Below are 15983 nucleotides of genomic sequence, written 5' to 3'. Positions count from 1 at the left end.
TGAGCAAATATCCTAATTTATTTGACCACTGCCTACTTTGTCCCTCTTCCCCATCACGACTCGGTCTCCTAATCCGCAGCGAACTCTGTGACACCGCGAAGGGGAGGAGCATCCTCTTCCATCGCCTCCTCTTCGCCCCGCCCCTCACCTCCTCCCGGAGATCCTGCTCCTCCCCAAACTGAAAAAGCAGAGGTGGAGAGTTTCTGCCTGATGGACTCACAATTTACATCCCAATACGGGCAGAAGCACTTTGCAAAACTGCCCTTTAGAAACAATTATCACCTTGCCGCCAGAGGTTTGGAGCCACCGCCTCGCACCCTGCTTCCGTTTAAAATCTGGCTTAAAGTGATTTAGACAATGGTTCTCTGTGTGTGTGTGTGTGTGTGTGTGTGTGTGTGTGTGTGTTTGAGAGAGCGAGAGATCGCTCGCAATAACTAATCACGTCTAAAGAGAAGTGATGAAAAGGAGGTTATTGTGAGCGTGTCAGTTTAGGCTTCGATCTGTGTACCTTTCTGCTTCCTAGAGAAATGGAACCCTAAATCTAAGGTGGCTCATGCAAAACTGGGTGAGCGCCCGCAGTGGCCGGTCAGCTTTTGCCTGGAAGCACACATTCTCGTTATTCGAGGCCTCTCAGGGTCCTTTCCTAAAGATTCCCAAGCTACGCTCCTTCTTCCTCAGTCTTCGGAAAACTAAAACTCTCAAAGCGGTGGCGTTCTGTGGATTGGCTAGTACTAAAATATCCATTGGGTGGCAGTAACACTATCCTCTTTATGACTTGCAGCAAACCAGAGAATGCATTCAATCAAATGAACCGATCTTGTAGAAACACTGGAATCGTTTATGCATTGCAGTTTCTCTTTCTTGTTTTCGCTCCTTCTTCCCTGGGATATTTTGAGTGGATTGTGGCTATTAATCAAGATCTCGTGCTAGTCGTGGTTTCCTTGTCGTTTTCGCTCAGGATTAGCATCATTCAAGGCAAACGCAAAGCTGCTTCACCCCCCCCCCCACTCTTTTTTGAAAAATCATTTTTGGGGGCTGCTGAAGAGAGCTAGGACCCAGGAGACACCTTCCCAAACAGCAGGGGTTGTGTGCTTTCACATAGCAGTACTGTACAAGGAAAACCCCGTCGGATCGGTTATTGCGGGATACTTGTGAAATATACATAGGATTCTTTCATATGGCTGCATCCCGGATCTGGAAATTTTACTTGGGGACCAAGAGGATTTGAAAGGCTACATGTATACAGAAGATTTGCAAGCAAGACTCCGGTTCTTGTCGTAGAGCTCACAGACTTCCTTACTTACCGGCCTTTTTCCTTCCTTCTTTTAAAAATTTTCTTCCCTCTTTTTCTGCCCCCTCCTCTCTCAGTCTCTCCTTTTCTATCTGCCTCTTCTTTTTTTTCTCCTAGTTTTCTTTTTTCCCCTGCTCTGCACCTGGATTGTATCTTCACCAAACAATCGGGCACTTTGAGAACTAACTGGAGGCAGCCTTGTAGGGAAGAGCTGTATGGAATTATCTGCTTTTATGGTGAACTTGGCATTTGTGAATGGGTATCTTGTTCACGATATTAATTGCTAGCAAAAACAAGAAAAAGAGCACGGGAGTAAAACGTGGATTTTTCTGAATTCGCATTGTGATGACCAGCAATTACATTACCGACTGATATCCAGAGGAGAATAATTTGGAAGACTCTTGTGGGTAAGGTCATTTTATATATGCAAACCCATTCGTGGCGTGAGCAAACTTGGGCGTTTGTAATGGGAATGGGTGACTTGGATGATTGCTGCATCGCATAGATGGCACTGATGTGGCCGTTATTGGCACTGAATGGAATAACTGCAGTTGGGTGTGTTGGTGTGTGTGCGTGTGTGTGTGTGTATGTGGGTCTGTATTCTGAGTGTAATTGAAAATAAATCAAAACATGACTCCCCCCTCCAATTATTTTGATATGGAAGAGTGTCTTGAATTAATTCTGGGTAGACACTCTTTGTTTGGATACAATTTTTGTGGCTCCTATGTTCTGGAAGGGGTAGCAACCGTGAAAGGAACACTTACTAAAGAGCCCTATTTAAAAGGAAACGAGCCACTCTTTATTCATTAAAAGAAATATGTTTTCAACTCAGTGCAGCATTCTGCTGCATTTCACAGCCGCAATGGGACCAGGGACATCCCACTTGTCAAGTTCTTAAACTTTAAGGTGATAATCATTGTTAATTGTTCTCTAGGTAGTGATTATTGGAGATTATTAAGTACCCTGGGCTACTTTTTTATCTACGAGATCATCATTTGGAATTTAAAAAGAAAAGGAAAGGGAAGCTGAAAACGACGACTAAAATAGAGAAGAATAGTGCAATATTATTTTCAGTATCACCACAATGCTTTCTTTCTTAAGTTCAATTTGTCCAATAATAAAATTATTTACCCAATACCCTGTATAGCTGAAGCTGCGACCCACGTGCAGGGGAGTCGAAGGTCTGGAAGCAGAGACCATCCTTTTATTGCAATGCAGCCGGCTTTGGAAATGCAGGCAATTACACACTTCCCTTAACCTTAAGTTGAGGATGTGTTCCATCTGCTACATCTATTTTACCCTTTCGGTAAAAAGTTAGAGACTAGAGCATGAAGGATGCTTAAGCATATTCTGCCTGGGAAATGGGATAAAAAAAATCAATATTGATGACGTGGTTCAGTGCACTGTACTGCAATGCTAAAGTCCCATATTCAGTACCTATGATGAGAGAATGGAGCATTTACATGTGTTATAAATCTCACCTGGTAGACTGATCTGAAGGGGAGGGGAGAAGATATGTGGATATGAAGGAAGATGGATGGAAGTCATGCATAATCGGTGATTATGTAACTTCATTACATCAGCGAGCTTCAGTCAACGATAGTGAGATGAAATGATTGTATAGAGAGAGGCTTCATCACTCTGTTAACTTTTGAAGGCTTGTAACAGCTTAACGGAGGAGGAGGAGGGCAGACAGAGATTAGCTCCAAGGGTCCCTCATCTCTGTGGTGAATTTAACATGAGTTTCCTCATAGTGAGTTTCTGAGGGACAACAGATCATGTAAGCTTTAGGGCCGGACAGGAGCAATTTTAACCACACCCGTGGAGAGTCAAAATGAGTCCGCAATGTTTCACAAGTGCCCCATTGAGTAATTGGAGCTGATGATCCTAGCCAAGGTCATAGTTCTATAGCCTGTGATTGGAATACATGACCCCAATTGAGTAGAAAGTTAAATCCATTGACATGAAGACTGTGAATGGAAGGACTACTTGAGATCCTCTCTTGCATTTTTCCTGGTAGAGCTTGATGCAGATTTTGGTCTGGTGGTTCCCTCAATAAAAATGATTGCTTCCACAGTGTGTCAGAAATGAGTGTTTGGAACCTTTATCTCTGCCTTGACAGCCTGTTTCTGGGCCATTTTAACCCTCTGGGAAAAGAGAAGTGAAAACCTTCCGTGGTAATGCTATCTTGTTAAATTAGAGAATAAATGGCAACGAATTCATTATTAATACAAATCCCAGAAAAAAGAGCAATCCATTTTCAAGTTTTACTTACTGAATGGCTTGAAGGACATGTTGCAGCTGCCTGTGAGTTTTACCATGAGACAAGAGAAATGTGCTCTGCTCACGGTACAGAGGAGGGAACCCTGCGGGATAAAATGTCATTTTCCCTGATGTTTTATTTGGAGCAGTGATTTTCTTTAAGAGAAGAGACACGTCAGCTCCTTTCGGCCTTCTTCTATTTCAGGATCTGCTCTTTCCTCAATAGATTATAGATTCCCTCAAAATGAAACTCTGCTGAAATCCTAACCCTATTGAATTAAATCATCTTATCATCTAGTTGTGCTGTTTCCTATTTCCCTTTACATTTATTTTACCAAAAAAAGAGAAGGCTAAATGACTTTTCTATCCTAGAGATGAGATGATTCTTTCTGTTTTTCCTCTGGAGTCAGGTGCAAGATGCACTAAGTAACTTTGAAAAGATCTGCTTACACCAAATCAGAATGGTGGATTGGTGGGATGAAATTTGAGCTCTGAGATTTGAGATGACTTTCTTATTTCCGCAGGACATACCCAAATATTGATAAATTGTGCCAGTGGATTTGGAGGTTTGGGGTTTATATTGTGTAGGAAATTGGATGTGAAGTTAACTCCTGATTTCTTCCTTCAGGGGTCAGGGTAACTCTACGGCTGCCTCCAGGCTGCTCATCTCCAACTATGTGCAGAAATATAGTCTGCCTTGAGTTTTCCTGCACTCTTTATTTTAATATTTTATAAATGACTTCCTTAGCTGTTTTCTGACATAAACCACACGTATGTTACCAAAAAGGGCATATTCTAGAGGTCTTAGAAGCTCAGTAATGGATGGAAATAATGCTAGAAGGGAAAAAAAATCTCTTAAAAAAAAAGACACTGGCTGTGAAACATACATATGCATGAAATTGCTCTCCTTTTACTTGAAGACTGCATATATTCACATTAGGAAAGATAGTTTCAATCATTTTGATGGTACTTTATAACCTGTTACTTTCTTTTGGATGAGGATTATGTAACTGAGGCAGGTTATGTCATTTTTCCTAAGTAACTCACAAATCAATAATAAAAAGCCTTGCTTAATAGGAAAGCATTTAAACATGAAGGCAGTGAATAGTTTAAAATATAATATCTATGTGTTTTATTGCCATTTTGTCAGCTCAAAGTGAGTAGTTAGATTAAAAATATTCAAAAATAGGAGAAATATCATTTGCAAATATTAAAAACACTAATTTTGTTTTCTGACCAGTTGCTTTAGCAAAGTCAGGAGATTTAGCTAGTAAGTGATCAGCTCAATTTAAAGAACAAAGTTAAAATGAATTTGCTTTACATTTGCAATGTGTGTGAACAAATCCTGTTATTGTTAAAAGGACAGACAAAACATTTTTCAGAACAACTGAACTTGGAGGATTAATTTAGGATTTCTATTTCAGAATCTTTTAGTATGCTTAATATAAACACTGAAGGTCTGGTGTGTACTTTGTCTTAAAACAGATATGATCTTTGGTGTTTGGCAAATCTCATGTTTTGATAAAGCAGACTACTCTATAATTTGGGGCACCCAAAGCACCCAAACAAGTGTTGATTAATAAGATTTAAAAGTAGCCAGTGTTCTGGTAATGCTCGATTTATAAAGCATAATTATAATGGCATCATTTGGGCAGCTATGGTTAAGGCCATGTCAGCATTTTTATTATTAAATTCCAATCCTTTTTCCATTAGTTGTCTCAGGAATCTCAAAGAGGAAGGAGCTCAGCTCTCTGAAACATCCAGGTATTAGAGGATTCGGGGCTGAGTCAGAGGCCCTGAGTTGCTCTTGTCTTTTACTAGCCTTGTGACTTCTGATCCCACATTTTCCCTCATTCAATCACTTAAAAACAATTGTTACATATTGCACTGAAGAAAGGAAATGTGCGTCTAAGTGCTTACCATCATGCTGTGCCTTAGAGATACATGTAATCATTATTATTAGGGGTTCCCCAAAGTTGTATGAATTTAACAGTGCGTTTTTTTTTCTCATGCCCTTATTGTGAATCTTTATAGATACTTTCTAGTCTCAGTTACAGTTATCTGGTAGGCAATAGCGTTCAGTAAGGAACACAGGCAAATTCAAAGCTTTCGTCGGTAAGTTTCACTCAGTATTCATTTTTTCCACAGTACTCATATGGGAATATAGTTTTCCTAAGGACTGAAAATAAAAGTTGCTTTTAAGTATCTTTCAAAGAATGGTAACACAGGGTTTTGTGTGAGAGTGTTTTAAGCTGATGGCTTTTGTCGCTGTTCACACTCTTGAGTACTCAGGTCTTTTTGTTTTGGGTACCAGGAATGTAAACCGAAGGTTCACCAACAAACTTGATGCTCCCACTTAAATTGGGTCAACTGAGCAAAAAGCTACTCTCATGTATCACTTTATTAACAAAAGCATAATGCATATGAATACTAAGCACAATAGAGAACACAAGAATTAAAAGATAATAGTTCTGTTCTGGAATTTGCTAGTTGCAATAATTACTAATGTTCTTTAGGGGGAGGCAATCCCCCATGTGTCACTATTAACACTGCATTTCTTCAGTGTTCAGATAGCTTAATAGAAATACATTTACATATATGAAAATAGGGCATAGTTAGTGATATGACCTTCCATATGTGTTGTTAAGTGGTGATAATCAGGTTAAAGAGTAAGTTTTTATGTTTTTGTTTCAGGAAGAATTGGAAAGTGCAAAATTAACCCTGTAAATAAAAGTAAATCTACATGCACTTAAAGAACTTCCTGCTAGAGAGCAACCTCCTTTTCCTAACGTCCCAGTGTCTTGCTTGCGTTTTATGTTAAGGATTCCCCAATATTTCTTTCAGATGAACTTGATCATGCCTGTTTCTCTGACTTCATTGATGCCTATAAATAGTAAGCCTTTTCTTGGTTTCCTATATTTTAAAAATGCATATTCCTGACCTCTTCCAGAAACACCAGATTTGCTCTAGCAGATTCACAAAGGAATGGTATAAGATTGTAGACAGGCTTGTTTATTTGACAGATTCTGCTAATCACCTTTCTAATACCCATTTAATTTTCACCCAGAGAATGCTACCTGGGAGTATATTTCAGTGCAGAGAGCATTCCATTACAGGCCAACCACATGGCTCAAAGGAAGGATCTACCCTTGCTGCCTTCCCTGGCCATTGACTTACGATAAAAGATCCTTAATTGACGTGATTTTCTGGTCTCCCTGTGTCAAAACAACACGCAGGTGCCGAAACTCAGATTCCTAAGGCTGTTAGCTTTATAGAAAGCATGACTGACCAGCCTGGTGTTGCTTTCCTATCACACCATCTGAAATTGCCAGGCAGCGAACTGTGAATAAAGCAGAGGGAAAAAGCAAAGCACTTTAATATTTTCCTCCTGAAAACCTGCACTTTCCTGTTTTCATGTTACCACATTAAAAGTAATCTTTTTCATGACAAGCTATTCCAAGGGTATGTTATCATTACCATGTTCATATACTTATATATATAATACAATAAATGGCACGAAATGAGCTATTTTGTTCGTAACTGAGATATATCTAGCAATATATATTTATGAGTAAAATTAGATTGTATTTTGGAATACTTCCTAAATCAGGAAATTGTGTGTGGAGTTTGGACTCAACAGAAAAATGAAATGGACTGTGAATTGTGATCATATAATTATAGACTTTCACTCTTTCAATATATTTGTTAATTATGTAGCTTATACTTTATGTGAATTATAATTATAATAAATCACTGTATGAATAATCAAAAAATTATTCATACAGTGGTTTATTTTTTCATGGCCTAATCAAAGTGAGTTAATTGATAGGTTCTCACCCTGTCAATGTTTACATGCGATACAACTGTGACTTAGTATAATGATCTTCATCATTTTTTGGTGTAAAGTTCCCCTTTTTAATTGCAAAAAAGTTGAAAGAATGCTTAATCATAGTTGTACTTTCAGTATCCATTGATTGAGAAAATGCATAATAATAATGACAATAAATTATTACAAATATAAAGTTTTTAAAAGTGAATTTGTGAATTCACAGGGTCTACTTTTATCTTTGAAATATATTTATCTACACAGGAAGACTGGTGTCTCTGACAATTCTAAACCCCTTGGAATAACTCCTGTGGCCCTACTAAATAAAAGCCTGTATGTCTAGAGCCAACTTGCATTGAGTATGTACATGAATTATGTTTATCTTACATACAAAATGAAAGGCAGATGAATGTGGTGGTGGAATGTGTATCAAAGGAATTGAGTTTTTGGATGGATATACTTGGAGCACCTAATTTCCTAGAAACATACACCTAAAGTTCCAACACAGGGCTTTCCAGGTGGTGCAGTGGTAAAGAATCCACCTGCTAATATGAGAGACGCAAGAGACACGGGTTTAATCCCTGGGTCAGGAAGATCCCCTGGAGAAGGAAATGGCAACCCACTCCAGTATTCTTGCCTGGGAAATCCCATGGACAGAGGAGCCTAGCTGGCTACAGTCCATGGGCTCAAAAAAGTTGGACACGACTGAGCGTGTGCTCACACACACACACATACACGAAGTTCCAACACAAGTAAATTTCACATTCAGACTTTATTATTCAACTATCAAAAACGCAAAATTGTTTGATATTACAAAAATATTTGCATTAAAAACATCTTTATTGCAGTCAAAATGAGAATGAGTTATTACGAATATAGCCAGAGGTGCTTACTATGGCCTCTTAGAAATCTAATGAAATTATATACAGTATAGAAATAAATAGGTGCACCATTATGTTGTTTTATCCGACAAGGAAATTGTGAACCAGAGGAATGGAGTTAGGTTTTCAAGATCTCACAATTCTTTGGCTCCCCCATGATGCATGATTCTGGTTTCTTGATATGACACAAGCTTTCAGTTGAGTATTTTAATTTCATAGCAGTAGCTCCTGGCATATGATTTTTTTTTTTAGTAGCGTGCAGCATAAGAAAAATAGTTGTTCATGTTGAGGCTGATTTTCGTGTGTCTAATCTTTTAACTGACTTTGACTTGTGATCACTCACACAGCGCCCCTCACTCAGAATTTGTGGACTTTACTTTTCCTTTATGTGTGCTCTGCCATTCTTGACCTCGTTTGATCTCTGGAGACACAAAGCAGAAAGAGTTGAGAAAATAGGTCACTGGTGGGGCCTCCTTGTCTTTCCCATCCTGTCCTCTTTCAAATGAGCAGGAAATTGCTTCTTCTTTGGAGCCCCTCCTTTTTCCTGACTATCCTGCACATTGACTTTGCACATCCCTGGCATTTAGAACGGCCACCCTTCTTTGGGGTGTTGCATGTTGCCTTCTGGCTTTCGAAGTCCTCCACCAAGGGATCTTATCAGAGTATCTTTTAGCCACCTTTGATCTTACTTTGAAGAGATGGAATTTCACACTTCATTTTTTCATTAACAGGGTCCCTCTGCTTACACAGACCATGAGGAACCAACTTGAGAATCATGAAGACAGTATTAATTTTTGATCAAATTTGCCAAGTTACCACCACACATCTACTAAGGGAAGGAGATAGAGTCGTGTGTGTGTGTGTGTGTGTGTGTGTGTGTGTGATTTTTTTGTTGAAATGTTTAGCATATGAATCCTATGCTAAAGAGAAAAGTTTGGAATGACAGGCTTTTCCCCTTCATGTTATAATAGTGCCATTTGGAGAGAATACACCATTCGTTTTTTTTCCAATCTAGAAAAAATGAGTTCAGTAGACTGCATTTTAGATGACAAGGTGGAGAGGGGGCTGTGGAAGACATTCTTTTATTCTGATTGGATCTTGGAGTGCCTTCCAGATGCCCATCATACCTGTTTGAAGAAATGATACTGGCGATGAACACTGTGACATTCCCAGCCTCTCCATCAACTTTATTTCAGAAGGAACACAGCTAGGGGAGCTAAACACAGCAGTAAAAATGGAAAACTGAGAAACTTAGAATGATATCAAGTATTTTGTGTAAACAAAGCTTCGCATGCCAAGGGAGAAAATTTGAATGTAACAAATGAATCTGGTGATTCTCAGTGCTCGACTTTTGAATACCCCTGTTAAAGCCCCTAATTGTTCTCACCACGACAGAACTCCTGAATGGTACTCAAGAGGCTCCCAGCTTCAGAGTGTGCAGAGTAAATGCATTCAAGGCGTCTCCGGGGGGTTTGGACTCTGCTGCTTTTCCTCGTCGGGGTTCTCCTCCAGGGCCCCTAATAGCACAATCACCGAGCAAGCCGCGCTGTGTGGTTCTTGCCAGGAGGGAACAGCTGAGCCAAGCTCCAGGAGGCCGGGGCTTGTCTGTTTCATATTCTCAGGGCCCAGCACTGTGTATGGCGTGGTCATGAGTGCACCGGTGTTACATGGATGAATGCTGAAGCATTTAATGACAGCAGATACATTTTAGACCGCTGCTCTCCCAAACTCACACTGCATTGTAAACTGAGATCAAAACTGCTGAGAGAGGAAAGTAACAGATATTGAGAAGTAAGGGAGTGCTCAGTCGCTTCTGTCATCTCCAACTCTTTGGGAACCCATGGACTGTAACCCTTCAGGCTCCAGGGTTAATACTAAGTATTGAGTTAGCCAAAAAGTTTGCTTGGGTTTTTCTGTAAAATCTAGATTCTATAAGATGGAGTTTCTAACCTACAAATAGGAGGAGACAAAATGGCTGGGCTTCCTTCCTAGTTTCTCCCGCCTCCTTTCCTTTTTTTCTTCTTTCTACTTCCTTCTCCATCCTTTCCTTCCCCCTTCCTTCCTTCCATTCCTGCCATAGATATTTGAGTGCCTTCAATATGCAGAGCACTATAAGAGAGCCTGCAACGATATAGGGATGAGTGATGTCATATGTCTGGGCCCAAAGTAGGTTAATCAGGGGTAGGGGTGATAAACAAAATCTTATATAACTATAATTCAAGGTTGTCTGTCTACTGTGTATACTTCTAAGAGAGGTGTCAAGTATGATACAGGCTCAAGAAAGAGTCAGAACACAGGCACTTGCAGGAATTAGGAGACACTTGTTGAAGGAGGGGAGGTTGGCATTAGATTTGAAGGATTCTCGTTGGTGTGGGAAAGACAGCACATTCCCGGTAGAGGGAAGATCAAGGACAAAGCTGTTGTCTTTAAAAAAAATGAAATAATGCCATTTGCAGCAACATGGATGGACCCAGAGATTGTCATACTGAGTGAAGTCAGTCAGATAGAGAAGGAGAAATATTGTATCACATCCCTTATATGTGAAATCTAAAATGAAATGAATGATACATGGACTTTCCCTGGTTGGTCCAGTGGCTGGGACTTCACACTCCCAAGGCAGGGGGACCCTGAGTTCCATCCCTGGTCAGGGAAGGAACTAGATCCCATATGCTGCAACTAAAGATCCTGCATGCTGCAACTAAGACCTACCTGGCACAGCCAAATAAATAAATAATATTTTTAAAAGAAGAAATGATACAAATGAACTTACTTAACAAAACAGAAACAGACCCACATACTTAGAGAACGAATCTGTGGTTACCAGTGGGCAAGGGTTGGGGGACAGGATAGGTAGTGTGGGATGGACATGTATACACTGCTATATTTAAAACAGATACTCAGCAAGGACCTGCCTATAGCAGAGGGAACTCTGCTCAACATGATGTGGCAGCCTGGAGGGGAGGGGAGTTTGCAGGGGAGAATGGATACATATTATATGTATGGTTGTATCCCTTTGCTGTCTTCCTGAAACTATCACAACATTGTTAATCTGCTATCAGTTCAGTTCAGTCACTCAGTCTGTCCGACTCTTTGCGACCCCATGAACCGCAGCACGCCAGGCCTCCCTGTCCATCACAAACTCCCGGAGTTTACTCAGACTCACGCCCATCGAGTCAGTGATGCCATCCAGCCATCTCATCCTCTGTCGTCCCCTTCTCCTCCTGCCCCCAATCCCCCCAGCATCAGGGTCTTTTCCAACGAGTCAACTCTTCGCATGAGGTGGCCAAAGTATTGGAGTTTTAGCTTCAGCATCAGTTCTTCCAATGAACACCCAGGACTTATCTCCTTCAGGATGGACTGGTTGGATCTCCTTGCAGTCCAAGGAACTCTCAAGAGTCTTCTCCAACACCATAGTTCAAAAGCATCAATTTTTCAGCGCTCAGCTTTCTTCACAGTCCAACTCTATACCTCAATACAAATTTAAAAGCTTTTTTTTGTAATAAAAAAGAACAAAGCTGTTTGTAAGCAGCAGCAAGTAGAGTGTGCTTCATGAAGAACTGCTGTTCTACTTTTCTCAGGGAATGGGGTATGCAATGCAGAATGTAAGAAGATAAGGCGGGAGCCCCAAGTCTCCAGGTCTGGCAGGCAGGAGCCAAAGGAGTGAGGTTTCATGAGCATAAGGAAAACAAAGCATTTTATGACCTACTCTGATTTATGCTTTAGAAAGAAGAGGAACAATTTCAGAGTCTGTATCTCCAGGGTACCTTTGATTCTAAGTTTTGTGAATTTCCCAAGGATTCCTCCTGAATTCCATCTTCATTCTAAGTGACTTCATGTTGAACTTCTGCTCTCAAACAGCTGTACTGAGCTTTCTTCATTTCCTTTCTTTCTCATAAGATCAAATCACTGTTGGCAGTGCTAGACAAATACAGAGACTGAAGTTTAGAATTACCACTGAAGGCAACGTTCTTTAATGGGACTTAACTGTCCAAACTATCCTTGCTTAGTAGTATTAGAAAGTTGCCACGCACCCTAGCAAAAATGCTATAGTTTAAATGTAACTCTTCAATGAGAATGTTCATAGTTTCCTTCTGTACAGTGATGGCAACAGCAAAGTAACCCAAAAGGGCAATTCATTTGGGAGGAAGGGGAAGTTGGAGAAGACCGTTGGGGAGAAAAGGAAAAAGGAAAGTGTTATGTATAAAGTAATGGCAAGGTGAAAATATAAATTCTTAAATGGCTTCATATTAAGATCCCATGGGGAAAGAGCATTGCTTTAGAATACCATATGCATTCAGCAACAAGAAAGTAGGATTTACCCCAAGAATGTGTGAACTGTTTTCTTAGCTACCAATAAAAAGAACAACTTGGAATTGTAGATGGAAATCAAAAGTGAGCCTCCTAAAATAAAAAAATCCTCATTTTAGCTGAGTTTGCATTCTCTCCCTCACTAAATACTTTCTCTACACTTCAAATAAGTAGAAGAAACAAAACTGGTAGGGAGTTTTTTTCCATACTTTTTCTGATCACTCCATATTGGAAATTCTAGTAAGTTAGGAAATGGCCACATGTTGAAGGTGAAATGGAAAGGGATGCAGTTTACTTAGGCACAAGCTAAATATTATGTGCTTGATCATTAGAATTCAGCTAAAAGACCAAGTAACATAAGCTAGCTGTTGTCAAAACTTACTCCCTTAGCCCTGAGGATCCTGATTCAGTGGTGGAATGGAGCACAGGAATTTATACTTTTAAAAACTTTTGAAGCCAGGGGGAGTACCAGAGTGTGCCTGGGGTGGGCTTCAGCAGAAAGCTTTCATTTTCCATCAGTATTTCCTTCTCTTTCCTACCATATTTTCCACTGGATGCTGTCTCAATCTTCCCCAAAGTGTCTTACCATCTCAGCTTCCACTTTTGAGTTTAACCCTTTTCAACCAAGTGGCAGTGGCTCAGTGGTAAAGAATCCTCCTGCCAGTGCGGGTTTGATCCCTGTGTTGTGAAGATCCCTTGCAGAAGGAAATGGCAACCCATTCCGATATTCTTGCCTGGGAAATCCCATGGCCAGAGGAGCCTAGCTGGCTACAGTCCATGGGATCACAAAAGAGTCGGACATGACTTAGCAACTAAACAACAACGGCAAGAACCTTCTGTGCTAAAATTCTGGTTTGGCCACAGACATGTTTCAGATGATTTTTGTGCAGGGAGTGTGGCTCATGCTGCCCCTTGAACCACTGTCCTTAAAGCCTATTAAATGAGCAGAATTGCTCCTTCCAATATGCATTTTAATTGATTAACTCCTTCATGTGAGTGAATAAGAAATGCTATTTGAGGGCCCTGTCTATTGTAAGCATTGAGCTTAACATGAGATGAAGATATTAAATAGAGTTCTTGCTTCAAAAGTGTATGGGCTAGTGGAGAAGACCCATGTCTTCTCTTGGGTTTCCTGGGAAGAGAATATTTAGTTGCTTCTGAAGTTGATGGCAGTGTGCTTGCAATCCTGTCCTTAGCAGATACTATGGGTCATTCAAAATTGTTCAAAACTGAGTTAAGGGTAGGAATTTTCTGTTCCCACATCAGGCAGTCACTGGCTATGAGCTGCCCATTGGAAGGGGGTATAAACTTGAACAAGAGACTTTCCTGCAGCTGCTGAGGGCAGTGCCCAGTGAAGGAACCAGTCATGAGCCATCAGCTACAGGATGGATACCTAGGCCATGAAGAGAGGGATGGAAGGAATTTGAAAGCTTTGTCCAAGACATTTTATTCCTTTGCTCCTTGAAGCATGCTGTAGTGATTCCCTAGGAAATTATTTAGGAAATTATGGGAAGTCATATATTTGTTTAAAGGGTTAGACACACTAAACATTACTGAGTCCAAGGCCTTGCTCTGCATAATTAAGTTTCAGAGAATGGGGTTTTCTGAGGAATGTATTAAATCCATATTATAATTGCTCAGTCATGTCTGACTCTTTGTGACCCATGGATTGTAGCCTGCCAGGTTCCTCTGTCTGTGGAATTTTCCAGGAAAAAATACTGGAGTGGGTTGACTCCTGTTATAAGTTACCAGACCATCAATATTTACTGAGCGTCTCCTATGTGCCCTGGACTTTCATAGGGAGAAGGGAAGGAGTCAAAAATTAAGGCCCAGAGTGTTTACATAGGACCAATTTTTCCTTGATGGTTTATGTGTTTGATCCTCAAGTTAGAGGATGGAGTTGGTAGGGGGTCAGGGAAGGTCAAGGAAATGGAACATAGTGTCAGGCCAAGTCCTCTGAACTCCAAAGATAATAAGACAGTTGTTTGGGCTGTGTTGGACAAGGCTGAAGAGAGATAGTGAAAGTTGACAGAAGGCAAGACTTGAACTGAATTACAGTGGAATGAGGTGAACCTAGTGTTACTGGTACAGAACAAAGTAAAAGCAGTGGTTCATTAGCATTGGTCAGTCTGCAGTTTGGACTAGTGGTGGGGTGGGGTGGCATTTGAATATGCTACATTTGAAGTCATAGAAATAATATATCCCAGAGTTCAGTTTTCACAGAAAGGAAGAGTTTCATATAATATTATTCATTTTTACAGTATTAAAAATATTTCTTAATGTGAAGGAAGAAATTCCTTAACAATTCCTTTAGATTTGTAACTGCTTTCTTCAGCCTTAGTGAGGTGATAGAAACACCTTCTGTTTTTTATTTCCTTTAAAGGTATTTGATCAAGTTAAATACACTGAGACCAAGTGTGCCAGTAATTTGTAAAATTGCTGTTTAAAGGAGGAACCATTCATCAAATCAGAGAAAATTTGAATCGGCATGAACTTAGCCCATCACCTTGCAAATATACAAAATCTCCCTACTGTAATTCAAATAATTCCTCATTAACTGATGTTCACTTTAATAAACAACCACTTTGCTTTTCCGCTCCGTGAACATTTGACTAGATGGTCAACTTAATTCAGTTCAGCAAGTACTCCCAGATTATCTAACTTCTTGACGCTAAATGAAAGCACTAGGCTAGAAGGAGGAATTTACTCATTGCCAAAGCAATTAAAGATGTATAGTACTAGGTATTTTATTTTATTTTATTTTAATTTTTTTTAGCACTAGATATTTTAAAAGATTTGTGTTAAAAGAAAAAAAAAAGTCATTCTTAGCACCATCACTGGCCTTGGCATGACTTTTGTATTAAAAAAAAGCTTATGGTATTTTTAAAAGACCAAAAGCTCAATGAAGGTTATATTCCTTTTCTATTACATTATTCCCCTTGTGTTTATGGATGTATATATTTTATTTTTTCAAATACGGATTATTAAGCTTGCTAAGGAGATTTCAACATCTCTATACATTCACTTTGCATTGTTTTTCATTCAATGTAACTTCATGGCTTCAGGCTCATGTGTGGTTCTGGTTTTACCGTTTGCATCATGCGATTTGTGAACAGCACACTTTTCTTTTATCCTCATAGAGCTGAGTATGTTGATTTCAGCTTTGGCACACAGAGTGTCACATCCCTTAAAGTAGGCAAGTCATGGTATTTTAAATTTCCTACTCAAGAGCTTATGTAGGTGGTATGGGAAATGAGTGATGCTGATTGGAACTGACTGTGCATCAGAAGTTATTTAAACCTCATCTATATTTGTGAGTAAAAAAAGGAATTACTATTTCCTCTTCCTAATGTAAAATTAGTTTTAATTTCTTAAGATCATAATCAGAGAAAGTGTGGGTTATTGCTCTAAGTAT

At 39.8% G+C, this 15983-nt stretch overlaps 1 protein-coding gene across 1 annotated transcript in view; it reads left to right on the top strand.

Moving 5' to 3' along the window:
• The first annotated feature begins 802 nt into the window (after positions 1 to 802).
• IL1RAPL1 (interleukin 1 receptor accessory protein like 1) overlaps positions 803 to 15983 on the top strand; it is a 1418929-nt gene continuing 1403748 nt past the window's right edge. The window contains exon 1 of the mRNA XM_043896687.1: positions 803 to 1698. The gene's annotated coding sequence lies outside the window, so the exon portion shown is untranslated. The remainder of the gene's footprint in view (positions 1699 to 15983) is intronic.

The sequence above is a fragment of the Cervus elaphus genome, chromosome X (genome assembly GCF_910594005.1).
Source record: "Cervus elaphus chromosome X, mCerEla1.1, whole genome shotgun sequence".
Classification (NCBI taxonomy): domain Eukaryota; kingdom Metazoa; phylum Chordata; class Mammalia; order Artiodactyla; family Cervidae; genus Cervus; species Cervus elaphus.
Note: the sequence above shows the minus strand (reverse complement) of the source record. Positions and strands in the feature narration are given on the sequence as shown.